Source organism: Lathyrus oleraceus, chromosome 4 (assembly GCF_024323335.1).
Source record: "Lathyrus oleraceus cultivar Zhongwan6 chromosome 4, CAAS_Psat_ZW6_1.0, whole genome shotgun sequence".
Classification (NCBI taxonomy): Eukaryota; Viridiplantae; Streptophyta; class Magnoliopsida; order Fabales; family Fabaceae; genus Lathyrus; species Lathyrus oleraceus.
In genome coordinates, this window is record NC_066582.1 from 300,667,886 (window position 1) to 300,680,848 (window position 12,963).

The 12,963-nt window shown below is 40.2% G+C and overlaps 1 pseudogene; it reads left to right on the forward strand.

Moving 5' to 3' along the window:
- Positions 1 to 12,497: 12,497 nt before the first annotated feature.
- Positions 12,498 to 12,597, forward strand: LOC127077236 (uncharacterized; annotated as a pseudogene).
- The last annotated feature ends 366 nt before the right edge of the window (positions 12,598 to 12,963 follow it).

Genomic DNA, 12,963 nt, shown 5'->3' on the forward strand with positions numbered 1-12,963 from the left:
AGAACTGTATCGCTTTGGAACCCTATACCTCTTGGGTTAGGAGGAGAGCTTTCGAGTACATCATGCCTTATGAGTATCCAAGACCCACACCTTTGGTTGTGGCTGGGCCTTCAACCCTCCCTAGCCAAGGAGTAGAGGAGTTGAGAGACGAAAACCGTTCGCGTGCTTGGATCCGTGAACGAGAGGAGTTGCTTCAGCAAATCAGAGAGAAGGATGCTTTGATAGAGTTCCTTGAGCACCAGGTTATTGATGATCCTGATGACGCATTGACTTCTCTACTTCCTCAGTCTTCCAAGTTTTGGAAGAGGAAGTATGATCGACTTGCCAAAGAGAAGGCAGATATGGAGGCAGCCTATGAGAGGGAGGTGAAGAGGCTTCGTGCAGCTTATCTTCCGGTCTCGAGGGCTTTGGACGATTTCTTCTAGGGATCCATAGGATGTTCATTTTCCTTCTCTCTTGTATTGTACTTGGTTACCAAGACTGTACTTCTTTGGCGTAAAAACATTTCCAAATATTAATTGACGTGATATTTCCGTATGTGATAAACGTTTAATATTTCCAAAATTTGCAAATAAGACTCTAAAGTTCCTATGATATAAAAATTAAATCTTAAGCATTGCATGCATCATGTTTATCTATTCCTAACGGTTTATATCTTCTTCTTGATTCTAGTCGGGGTTTTCTTACACTGCTTATCTAATGTGAGACTTGAATCAAGGGGTAGAATACCCTTTGAAATTGATAAACATGTCGTTGCATTTGCATATTCATTAGCATGTCTTGCATAACCGGTACCACCAGTGCGACCGCATCAATCCATTATGACCATCACAACCCCTAGTCCTTTACCTTTCACCAGCGAAAGGGCCATTCCTTGGCATTACAGGGGGAGTGTGTACACGCATGATCATGGAGTGGAGCAGCCACTGAAAGTAGAAGAGGTGCAAGATCAAAAGTTTGAACCTGGAATTGAGTTAAAAGATCCCGCAGTGGACAATGTTGGTGGAATCGGGCGATTCACCAGAATTGGTAGACTGTTCTCACCACCGGTTACCCAACCTGATAGTGTTGACGCCGCGGTGAAGGCCAAAGGCAATCAAGTTGTGAATGAGGGTACCTCTGCACCACAGGCTGGCTCTGAGCTTTCTTTTGCGAAGGATGTGGACGGACTTTTGGGAATTATAAAGAAAAACGATTACAAGGTAGTCGATCAGTTGATTCAGACGCCATCCAAGATATCTATTCTCTCACTCCTGCTGTGTTCGGAGGCACACAGGGAGGCACTCCTGAAGGTCCTTAATGTTGCATATGTGCCTCAGGAGATCTCAGTGAACCAACTAGAAGGGATCGTTGCAAATGTTCATACAAGCAACGGGTTGGGTTTTACAAATTCAGACTTGACGCCAGCTGGACGCGATCATAACAAGGCTTTGCACATCTCGATGGAGTGTAAAGTGGTCGCTCGACTGGGTGAGTCGAGAATGGGATACAAACTGCAAGTGCACAGTTCTATCGCGTAGTTTTAAAAGATATCGATCCCACAGGGACTTATGAATCGATATACCGTTATCTAAGGTTACTACGTAAATCTAAGGTGAAAATGTTTGATTGTTTGGGGAAAAACTAAGAGCTAAACTAATATCTAGATTAAATATTAATGAAACGGATATCGGTATGTAGTTCGTCAAAACTAGGGAATCAAGTCTTTGTCGGTTTCTTGGTTTTAAAATGAATCGTTTCGGTTAACTTTATTGGTTAAAGGTTTTATCTCAAACTCTCGCTCTGTTGAATAAACCATGATTTTATATTAATGTAGCTGTCACTTATAATTAAGTCAAAAACCATATTTTGAAAACAATAAAGTTGCAGAAACTCCTTTTAAGAAAATACTGACCGTTTTAAACACCCTTATCTCAAACTCTCGCTCTGTTGACTTAGGTTATATAATCAAATCCAAATGCTTAACTCTCGTCCTCACATTCAATCTTTAAAAATACTTTTTGGAAAAGGTCAGAATTTAATTAACTCTAAAACTTGCTCTCGCCCTGATCTAGAATTAATGCCTAACTTACACTGTCCAGTTAAAATCTCAAACTCTCGCTCTATTGATTTTAACTTCTTTATGTCTTTTACTTTTGTAAAAAATCTTGTTATTAAACCTGTAAGTTGAGACCGTAAAAAGATTGATTTTGATTTTAAATTTAGATAGACCGACTCAGTCTTGATCCCTTATTCTGCTTACTTTACATACCGATACCTAGGCAAATTAGCCAGACATGCTAAATAAATAAGAATTTATATCATGCATAAACAGACTCATTCCAGGCAGATAATATAGATAAATAATAAAACAAAATATTAAATAATGATTAAAGAACCTGAATGCGTAATACAATAGTCTTGAACACTCCACCACAAGCCGGTAGGATTTGTTCTTGGATTCTTCAATTAAACAGTAAATTAAATCAAGGAAATAAAACTGGAATATAACGTAAGGTTAAATCCGGTATAAAGTTGCACAATAGTTTCCGGTGTAGAAACTATTATGCGAAAAATATCTAAAAGCTAAAACGGGAAAGGTAAGTTTGCAAGGGAAAAAGAATGTAAAGCTTGCAAAAGAAATAAATAAAATAAACAATGCTGGAAAAGAAAAATAAGCGAAAGCTAAAACAGGAGGTTTGAAAAGCTTCGGCAGAGTAGACGGCAAAAGAGGGGAGAGGAAGCGGACCCCTTTTAGGTTTCTAATGTAGCTATTTATAGTAGTGCTTCTAACTGCTTTTTGTTTCCCACGAGTCTTCAGCATGGCTAAATACACGGCGTGGGCCTAGGACACGAACTCTCTCAACGTCTCTTCAATTCTTCTGAGGGCGTGACTTGCGCCAAAAAGCTAGTGGAATGGTGTGACGCTCGTCACACCATGTGTGACGCTCGTCACAGGGGTGCTTTTAGTGTGACGCTCATCACAACCCTTGTGACGCCCGTCACAGGCACAACGTGCGCTTTCTTTGGGCTGGGCTTGGTCTTTGATATTTGTTTCCTTTTTACTCCTTTCTACACCTCCTTTTCTTCCCTTTTTCACTTTTGCTTCAAAATGGATACCTGACATAAATAGCAAGGAAATACTGCATAATATCTAATAAAATGAGATAAACTAAAGTAAATGATAATATAATCTAATTGAATTAAGTCTTAAAATGTGATATAATTTCGTGTTATCAAACTCCCCCATACTTAAATCTTTGCTTGTCCTCAAGCAAAATTCAGTATAGAACTTGTTAAAAGTTTTAGCCAGATGAAATTTCAAAGCACACATCAATTCGTACTAGGTTGCAAATGGATTTTTGTTTAGGAGGACTTGAGTTTAATCTTGACATCAACAACTACCGTTACAACTTAGATAATCCTACCTTATGCAAATCAGTTCAAGTACCCTATGATAGCTATCCTGGTTCCTTTAGTCTTATTTTACCCGTTTTCATTCTAGCGAAATCACATTAAGCCCTTTATCTTTTCGCGCACATAGTGGAGTAACCGGTTAGTGATTATGATCCGCTTTTAGCTAGAAGTTCTGGTACATAAGTCGGATAACTTCATTATTCAGTCCATTGCAAATTGCGGGGGATCGAACCGTAGTCCGCCCTACCAAGTTCAGTACCAGATTCCTACTGAACCAACTCATAATGGATCTTTCGTATTGTGCTTTTGCATGATCTGCAACCTTTAGATTAAATGATCTGGTAAGGATCACCTAATTTAATTAGTGCATTTCTTGATATATTTATATATCTTAGGTTACTTTGGGGATCATTCACTTATATTCATCGGCTCTCCACGTAGTTTGCTATTAAGATGGTGCTGACTTCTGTATAAACTACTTGGGGTTGCCATAGAACTAAAAGTTCAAGGAATCGGTATAATAGGTACTTATCCTGATCTAACATATTGAGGTTCTCAGAGCGTTGTTATGGTAATGATTTTGTTTTGATTTCACTCAAATTTTATAAAGTAAGCGACCTTTATACTTATTGGGTGTGTTAAATTTTTTTTTTTTTTTTTTTCATAATAAGAAAGGGAAATAACAATGAAAGGGAAGGTAACATACTTGAAAAATGGAAATAGGAAGAATATTGTTTCCCCCCCCATACTTAAACTAAACATTGTCCTCAATGTTTTAAGGGAAAGAAATACAAAATGGAAATGCAAAGAAAATAACAACTAAGGCTGCCTTCCGCCTCTGGTTCTTGGACCTGGTGATCTTTGACGTATGTCTAAGTTGTCGAACCTGCTAAACAACTCAGTAAACCGCTGGTCGGTTATGGCATTCCGAGCATCCTGTTGCTGTTGCATTTGACGCATCATCTCTGCATTCTGTGCCTGCATACCATCGATAGCATCCATAATGTCGTCGTTGGTTGCAGGCCTTCTTCGTCGACGACGTTGGGAGGATGGGCCAGTTGTATTGCCGGAAGGGTTGAGCGGGACTGACTGTTGTGTAGGCGGATGATCACCTTGTTCCATTTCTTCAAACTCATCTGTTTGTGGGTTTGTTTGTAAAGGCTCGGTGGTTTCAGGAGCGTTTAGATCATAGAGGTGGCGGTCAGGGTTTGTGACATCAGTGAGGCCAGTATTTGGTAGAACAACGCTTGGGACTGCCTGGTTGTTCACCATAAGATAATATCCTCCGCCCACTCTGTTTTTAATCAGGCGGCTGGAGCGACAATAGCTGATATCCATAGACAGGGGAGGTAGGGATTCTAAAGTTTGGAGTTTATCCCCTAGGTTCAGGCCAAGTGCTATGGATGTTATTAATCCACCAATTATAAAGGGTTGCCGGCCTCTAGCACATAAGGTGCGGATATGATGAAAGAGAAAAGAGGCGGCGTTTACCTGAGTATCCGGTTCGAAAACGCACTGGAGGAAAAATAACTCCTTTGAGTTGACCTTACTATTGTTTGGTCTTCCAAAAAGTGTGTTTTGCAGGATACGGAGAAAATAACGGATGGTGGGGTTATGTATATGGGAGAGAAGGAGCTCTTCCCAGTTGTAGGTATCTATACCGGTAATTTTCTTAAAAAGGCCAAAAACGCCAACTGTGTTCCAGTTTGAGGTTGGAGGGATTCTGGCATGAAGCAGACCTTCTGTGGGAAAATGTAGCATGGTACTCAATTGGCGTTGGGTTAAGGAGTACTCGGTGTTCAACATACGGAAGGTTGCAGTACCGGTCAGAAATTCATCCTCACCGGCGGGAGTGGTGTAGTCGTAAGAACTTAGGAATTCTAAGGTTAGGGAAGGGTAGGTGGGTTGGTTATGAGTGCAAAGGAAGGTTAAATCGGCTTTACGGAGCATCCACTCGATACCTTGGAGTAAGCCTAATTGTTGCAAGCAAGGTAAATCGGGGTACCTGGTGGAAACGACGCCTCGCTGCTGGAAGCGCTCGAATTGCTCTTGCTGATAGTTGTCATCTCCGGATCGGAAGATGATATTTCCGAAATTTTGATTTCCCGCCATTGTGATGAATTTTGAAGGAGTGATTTGGAGTGGAAAAGAATTGTATATTTGATATGAGAGAATTGTTTGTGGTGAATGAAGGAGGTTTTGGTAGGTATTTATAGGAGAAGGATTGGAAGATAGAAAGAAAAAGTGGTTGAAGAGTAATTAAGTGTGGTTAAATGAAAAGTGAATGGGGAATGTAAAAAGGTAAGGGGTGTAACGTTCGTCTCCAACGGCTCCCTAACGTTCACATGTCTGAGGGGCGTTACGCTCGTCACAAGGGTGTGACGCTCGTAACAGGAGTTATGCGTGCCGTTCGTCATGGAGTGTGTGACGCTCGTCACACAGTTCTTTTTGGCAGGGCATTCAGCAGCGCTTCACATAATTAATCTGGAGATGAATTTATTTTGATTATTTTGTTTTATTTGGTTTTTAGATTGTTCTATTTAATTTAGCTAATTAATTTGTGTTGCATGCTATTCTATTTCACATAATAATAATTCATTCTGAGTAACAGTTGAACAGTAGAGAACATAGCCATTGCATAAATTAAATAAAAGCTTTAATAAAATTAACATAATGTAATACAGGAAGGGAAAACAATGAAATGAAAGGAAAATAAATGCGAACATGAATTCAAATAACATTAATGAAAAATCTAGCCTAAAACTAAATAACTTAGAAAGAAATAACTAAATTCCATCTATCTTCGGATCTCTGGCCGGAGGAGCAAAAGAGTTAACACGATGCCGCAACATACGTAACTGACTTGCCGTGCTTCTCATGTATTCTAGGACTTCATGCCTCAAGTTGTGGAAATCTTCCCTGAGGGCGTGATGCTCTGACATCAAGGCTTCAATGACGGTTTTAATATCTGTTCCTGGCATATGATGTCGGAGATCAGGCATGGCTGATTCTTCGGTCAGGACAGGCTGAGGAGGAGGATCAATATCATAGTAGCCGGAAGGTGTCTGAGGGTCAGATTCAGCATGAGAGATATGGTCAACATAGTGCTCATAGTCATCACAAATCTCATAGTCCTGGATGGATTCAGTGGATCTAGCAGGAGTAGGGGTTTCGTTCAGGTTGTAAAGCCAGTTACTGCTGTTATGAACGCTAGTCCTAGGATCGGGCATGGTGAATAAGCAAAGAACCTGGTTATCAATCATAAGCTCAAACTCATCAGACCCTAAGTTCGCTATGAACATAGTGTTGAAGAGGAAGGGTGTACTCATAGTAGTAATGCCACAAAAAGGGTTCAGGTCAAGCATAGGCTGACGCAATCCAATAGCATTACCTATCATGGTTATCAAACCGCCTATTCTAATGGGTGCTCGCTCATCCTGGATAAGGTGGTCCAAATTAGCTAACATAAAAGTAGCGCCGTTTACTGGACGGTTTTGGGAAGCACAAAATATGATGAAGAGTTCATCACGTGAAACTGAAGTACTATTTGGCTTCTTCCCAAATAAAGTGTGGGTCAGGATCTTATGGAAATAGCGAAAAGCCGGGTTATGTATGTTTCCAGAGAGAAACTCATGTTCTTCGGGCTCATCATTTCCAGTCAGCTTACCCCAAAAGTGTTCAAGCTCTCTATATTCAAAAAGTTCTTCCTGGCTTACAGTGAATGTATCAAGGGAGGTAGGAAAACCCAAAAGGTTGGTAAAGTCTCTAATATTAAATTGGTACTCCATGTTGAACATTCTGAACTGAATGAAACCTCTGCTAATTCCTTTTCCACGGCTAGGTAGATAGATTAATGAACTAAGGAATTCTAGTGTGAGCCTCCGGTAGGTGGTGAAATGTCTTAGGATAGGGGATGTCTCCCATCCTATCTGATTCAGCAGATACAGGACACTCTGTCTCAATCCAAGGGCAGTCATCGCCCAATCATCAGCATAAAGACTAGGTAGCATCTCCCTAGTGGCTAGTTCTTCAAACTTTTGTTTCTGAGCCATTCCTCTGAACTTGATACCCATACGATCAATATGTCCCATCTGGTTAGTGCTAGCTAGAGAAAAAGAAGACATGAGTTTAAGTCAGGATTTGGCCAAATGCCGAAAGAAAGAAAAATTATTATTATTATATTTTTTTATATTTTTGAATAAATAAAGAATGAATACTAAACAAAAAATTAAAAGAATAATTAAGAAAGAAAATAGTGAAATGATAATAATAGAATAAGAAAATAGCAAACTAATTAGTGGGTTGTCTCCCACCAAGCGCTTTGTTTACACGTCGCAAGCTCGACAAAGAAACTGTTAAATATAATTGATGGGTCCTGGGGCGTTTCGTCTAAGTGTAGAATTTGCAAATCCTCGTTGGTTTCCGCATAGTGATAATGTTTCAGACGTTGCCCGTTTACGGTGAACGGTTCTGTAGATTGTCCTTTTATTTCTACCGCTCCACTGGGAAAGATTTTAGTGATATGAAAAGGTCCTGACCATCTGGATCGTAGTTTTCCCGGGAATAACTTTAGTCTAGAGTTAAATAAAAGTACTGCGTCGCCTTGCTTGAAGATTTTCCTTGATATACGCTTGTCATGCCATTGTTTTGTTCTTTCTTTATAGATTTTGGCATTTTCATAGGCGTCTCTTCTGAGTTCCTCTAATTCGTTTATGTCAAGGATTCTCTTTTCACCGGCGGCTTTATAATTCAAATTTAAATTTCTAATAGCCCAATAGGCTTTATGTTCTAATTCTACCGGGAGGTGACAGGATTTTCCATAAATGAGCTTAAATGGGGTCGTCCCTATGGGGGTTTTATAAGCAGTTCGGTATGCCCACAAAGCTTCTGGTAATTTCAATGACCAATCTTTCCTTGAAGTGGCGACCGTTTTTTCTAGAATTTGCTTGATTTCTCTGTTAGACACTTCCACTTGTCCACTGGTTTGAGGGTGGTAAGGTGTTGCTATCCTATGTCTCACTCCATATTTAAGTAGTAGTTTTTCGAGTACCTTGGATATAAAGTGCGATCCACCATCACTGACTACTATTCTTGGGATGCCAAATCTCGGAAATATTATATTTTTAAAGAGTCTAGTTACTACTCGGGTGTCATTTGTTGGAGAAGCTATAGCTTCGATCCACTTTGATACGTAGTCAACTGCCACAAGTATGTATTTGTTACCGAAAGAGGATGGGAAAGGTCCCATGAAGTCTATCCCCCACACGTCAAAAATCTCTACTTCCAAAATACCTTTTTGTGGCATCTCGTCACGTCTAGATATGTTTCCCGTGCGTTGACATCTGTCACACTCCTTAATAGCCGTATGCACGTCCTTCCAAATAGTTGGCCAATAAAAGCCAGCTTGTAGGATTTTAGAGCAGGTCTTGGATGTACTTGTGTGTCCACCATAAGGAGCGGAGTGACAGTGTTGGATTATATTTTCTACCTCTTCTTCGGGTATACATCGACGGAAAATACCATCGGGGCCTCTTTTGAAAAGTAAGGGATCATCCCAGTAATAGTGTTTTATGTCGTGGAAGAATCGTTTCTTCTGCTGGTAAGATAAAGTAGGTGGAACTATTCCGGCAGCTAAATAATTGACTAGATCAGCGTACCATGGTGTGACAGATATAGCTAAGGTGGTTTCTACTTGCATGTCGGAGTTGTTCTCTTCCAAAGTAGCTATGAGTTTGTCATACGAGAAATCATCATTAATGGATGTTCTTTCCGGTTCAAGGTTCTCAAGTCTAGAGAGGTGGTCTGCTACTACGTTTTCAGTTCCTTTCTTGTCCTTGATTTCTAAGTCGAATTCTTGTAGTAACAAGATCCATCTTAGGAGTCTAGGTTTAGCATCTTTTTTTGTTAAAAGGTACCTGATAGCAGCGTGATCGGTGTAAACTATTATTTTGGCTCCTACCAAGTAAGAACGAAATTTATCTAGCGCAAATACCACTGCTAGGAGTTCTTTCTCGGTTGTGGCATAATTCATCTGTGCTTCATCCAGGGTTCTGCTAGCGTAATATATAACGTGAAGCTTTTTATCCTTTCTCTGTCCTAGAACAGCACCTACAGCATAATCACTGGCATCGCACATTATTTCGAATGGTTCATTCCAGTCTGGTGTCTGCATAATGGGTGCGGAGATCAATGCTTGTTTAAGAGTTTGAAATGCTTTTAAACAGTTATCGTCGAATATGAATTCAGCATCTTTCATCAACAGTCCGGTTAAGGGTTTAGTTATCTTAGAGAAGTCTTTGATGAATCGTCGGTAAAAACCGGCGTGTCCTAAAAAGCTTCGTACTTCTCTCACGGTTCTTGGGGGTTGAAGATTTTCGATTACCTCTATTTTGGCCTTGTCTACTTCAATTCCTCTGTTCGAGATGATGTGTCCTAAAACAATTCCTTCTTGTACCATAAAGTGGCACTTTTCCCAATTAAGTACTAAGTTTACTTTTACACATCGCTCAAGAACTCTTTCCAGGTTTTCAAGGCATTCTTCGAAACTTTGTCCGTATACAGAAAAGTCATCCATAAATACTTCCATGATGTTTTCGAGAAAGTCGGCGAAAATCGCCATCATGCATCTTTGAAAAGTTGCAGGGGCATTACACAGACCAAACGGCATTCGTCTATAAGCGAAGGTACCAAAAGGGCATGTGAATGTTGTCTTTTCTTGGTCATCAGGGTGAATTGGTATTTGAAAGAAGCCTGAATAACCGTCTAAATAACAGAAATGTGAATGTTTAGCTAATCGTTCTAACATTTGGTCAATGAATGGTAAAGGGAAATGATCTTTTCGGGTTGCTTTGTTTAGTTTCCTATAATCAATGCACATTCTCCATCCTGATTCGATTCGTTTAGTTATAGTTTCTCCTTTTTCGTTTTCAATAACGGTTATGCCTCCTTTCTTTGGTACAACGTGTACAGGACTAACCCATTTGCTATCAGATATAGGATATATAATACCTGCTTCCAATAACTTGGTTATTTCTTTCTTTACTACCTCACTTAGGATCGGATTTAGACTTCTCTGGTGTTCCCTAGAGGTTTTACAGTCTTCTTTTAACATGATGCGGTGCATACAAATAGAAGGGCTTATTCCTTTAAGATCGGTTATGTGGTATCCTAGTGCGGTTGGGTATTTTCTTAAGATATGTAGGAGTTTTTCTGTTTCGAGTCTTCCTAGATCGGCATTAACTATCACAGGTCGTTCAAGTTCTAAGTCTAGGAATTCATATCTCAGATTTTTGGGAAGTGTTTTCAAATCAGGGGTTGGTTTGTTAAGACACTGCGTAGGGTCCGGTGTTATTGCTAAACATTGGTTAGATTTGTCCTCTAAAAGATAGTCTGATGATTTGTCTTCTCCTGACTTTGCTTCTTTTATGCATTCATCGATGATATCCATGAAGTAACATGTATCTTCTATTGCAGGTGCTTTCAAGAATTGGGAAAGAATGAATTCAATTTTCTCTTCACCTACTTCGAAGGTGAGTCGTCCTCGTTTTACGTCTATGATTGCACCGGCAGTTGCTAAGAATGGTCTTCCTAGTATAATAGGGGTAGTATCATCTTCTCTAATGTCCATAATTGTTAAGTCAGTGGGAATGTAAAACTGACTTATGCGTACGGGAACGTTTTCAAGGATTCCTACAGGATATTTGATGGAACGATCTGCTAATTGTACAGACATTTTGGTCGGTCTTAATTCTCCCATTTCCAGTTTCTTACATATGGATAAAGGCATAACGCTAATTCCGGCTCCTAAATCGCATAAGGCTTTGTCGATGACAAATTTTCCTATGTGACAGGGTATAGAGAAACTACCCGGATCCTTGAGTTTAGGGGGCATGTTTTGGATTATAGCGCTACATTCGGCAGGGAGTGTAACGGTTTCGCTATCCTCAAGTTTCCTCTTATTAGAAAGGATTTCTTTTAAGAATTTAGCATATGAGGGCATCTGCGTAATAGCTTCGGTAAACGGAATTGTAACGTTTAATTGCTTAAGGAGATCAACAAATTTTCTAAATTGGCCTACATCTTTGGTTTTAACAAGCCTTTGAGGGTAAGGTATAGGTGGTTTGTAAGGTGGTGGAGGTACATAAGGTTCCTTCTTTTCTAGGGTTTCCTTATTACTCTCTTCCTTTTCCTTAGGTTCACTTTCCTCAGTAGATTTCTTAGGGTCTTGGTTTTCTATCCTTGGGTCAGACGGTCCTTCCACTTCCGTTCCACTTCTTAATATAATTGCATGAGCTTGGCTTCTCGGATTGGGTTGGGGCTGTCCAGGGAATGTACCAGTTGGGGCAGCAGTAAGTGCTTGTTGTTGAGCTACTTGAGATATTTGTGTTTCTAGCATTTTGTTATGGGTAGCCAAGGCATCTACTTTGCTTGCTAGTTGTTTAAGTTGTTCGCCAGTGTGTATGTTCTGGTTTAAGAAATCTTTATTGGTTTGTTGTTGGGAAGCTATAAAGTTTTCCATCATGATTTCCAAGTTGGATTTTCTAGGGGTATTATTGTTAGGATTCTGTTTCTGATATCCCGGAGGTATAGATGGGGCTTGATTTGGAGACTGTCCAGGTGCGTATAAAGCATTATTACTCTTATATGAAAAGTTTGGATGGTTCTTCCAATTTGGGTTATAGGTATTCGAATAGGGGCTTCCTTGAGCATAGTTTACTTGCTCTGCTTGGATTCCAGTCAAGAGTTGACATTCCGCAGGAGTGTGGCCTTGGATTCCACAGACCTCGCAATTCTGAGTTATAGCAACCACGGCGGCTGGAGGTGATACATTTAAACTTTCAATTTTCTGGACCAAAGCATCCACTTTTGCATTGACGTGATCAAGGTTACTTATCTCGTACATGCCAGTTTTCGGTTGAGGTTTTTCCACCGTTGTTCGTTCGGTTCCCCACTGATAGTGGTTTTGGGCCATGCTCTCGATAAGCTGGTAAGCATCAGCATAGGGTTTGTTCATTAGTGCACCACCTGCAGCGGCGTCTATTGTTAACCTTGTATTGTATAAGAGACCATTATAAAATGTGTGAATTACTAACCAGTCTTCCAAACCATGGTGTGGGCAAAGTCTCATCATGTCTTTGTATCTTTCCCATGCTTCGAAAAGAGACTCGTTGTCTTTCTGTTTAAATCCGTTTATCTGGGCTCTTAACATAGCTGTTTTGCTTGGCGGAAAATATCGGGCAAGAAAAACTTTCTTCAACTCGTTCCATGTGGTGACTGAGTTGGAAGGAAGTGATTGAAGCCATCTTCTAGCGCTATCTCTTAATGAGAAAGGAAAAAGACGAAGTCGAATTGCCTCTGAAGTGACACCATTAGCTTTAACAGTATCAGCGTATTGGACAAATACGGATAAATGAAGGTTTGGATCTTCGGTAAGATTTCCAGAGAATTGGTTCTGTTGCACAGCCTGCAACAGCGAAGGTTTAAGTTCAAAGTTTTTTGCTTCGATTGCGGGCGGAGCAATACTTGAATGCGGTTCATCTTGCGACGGAGCGGCGTAATCTCTAAGAG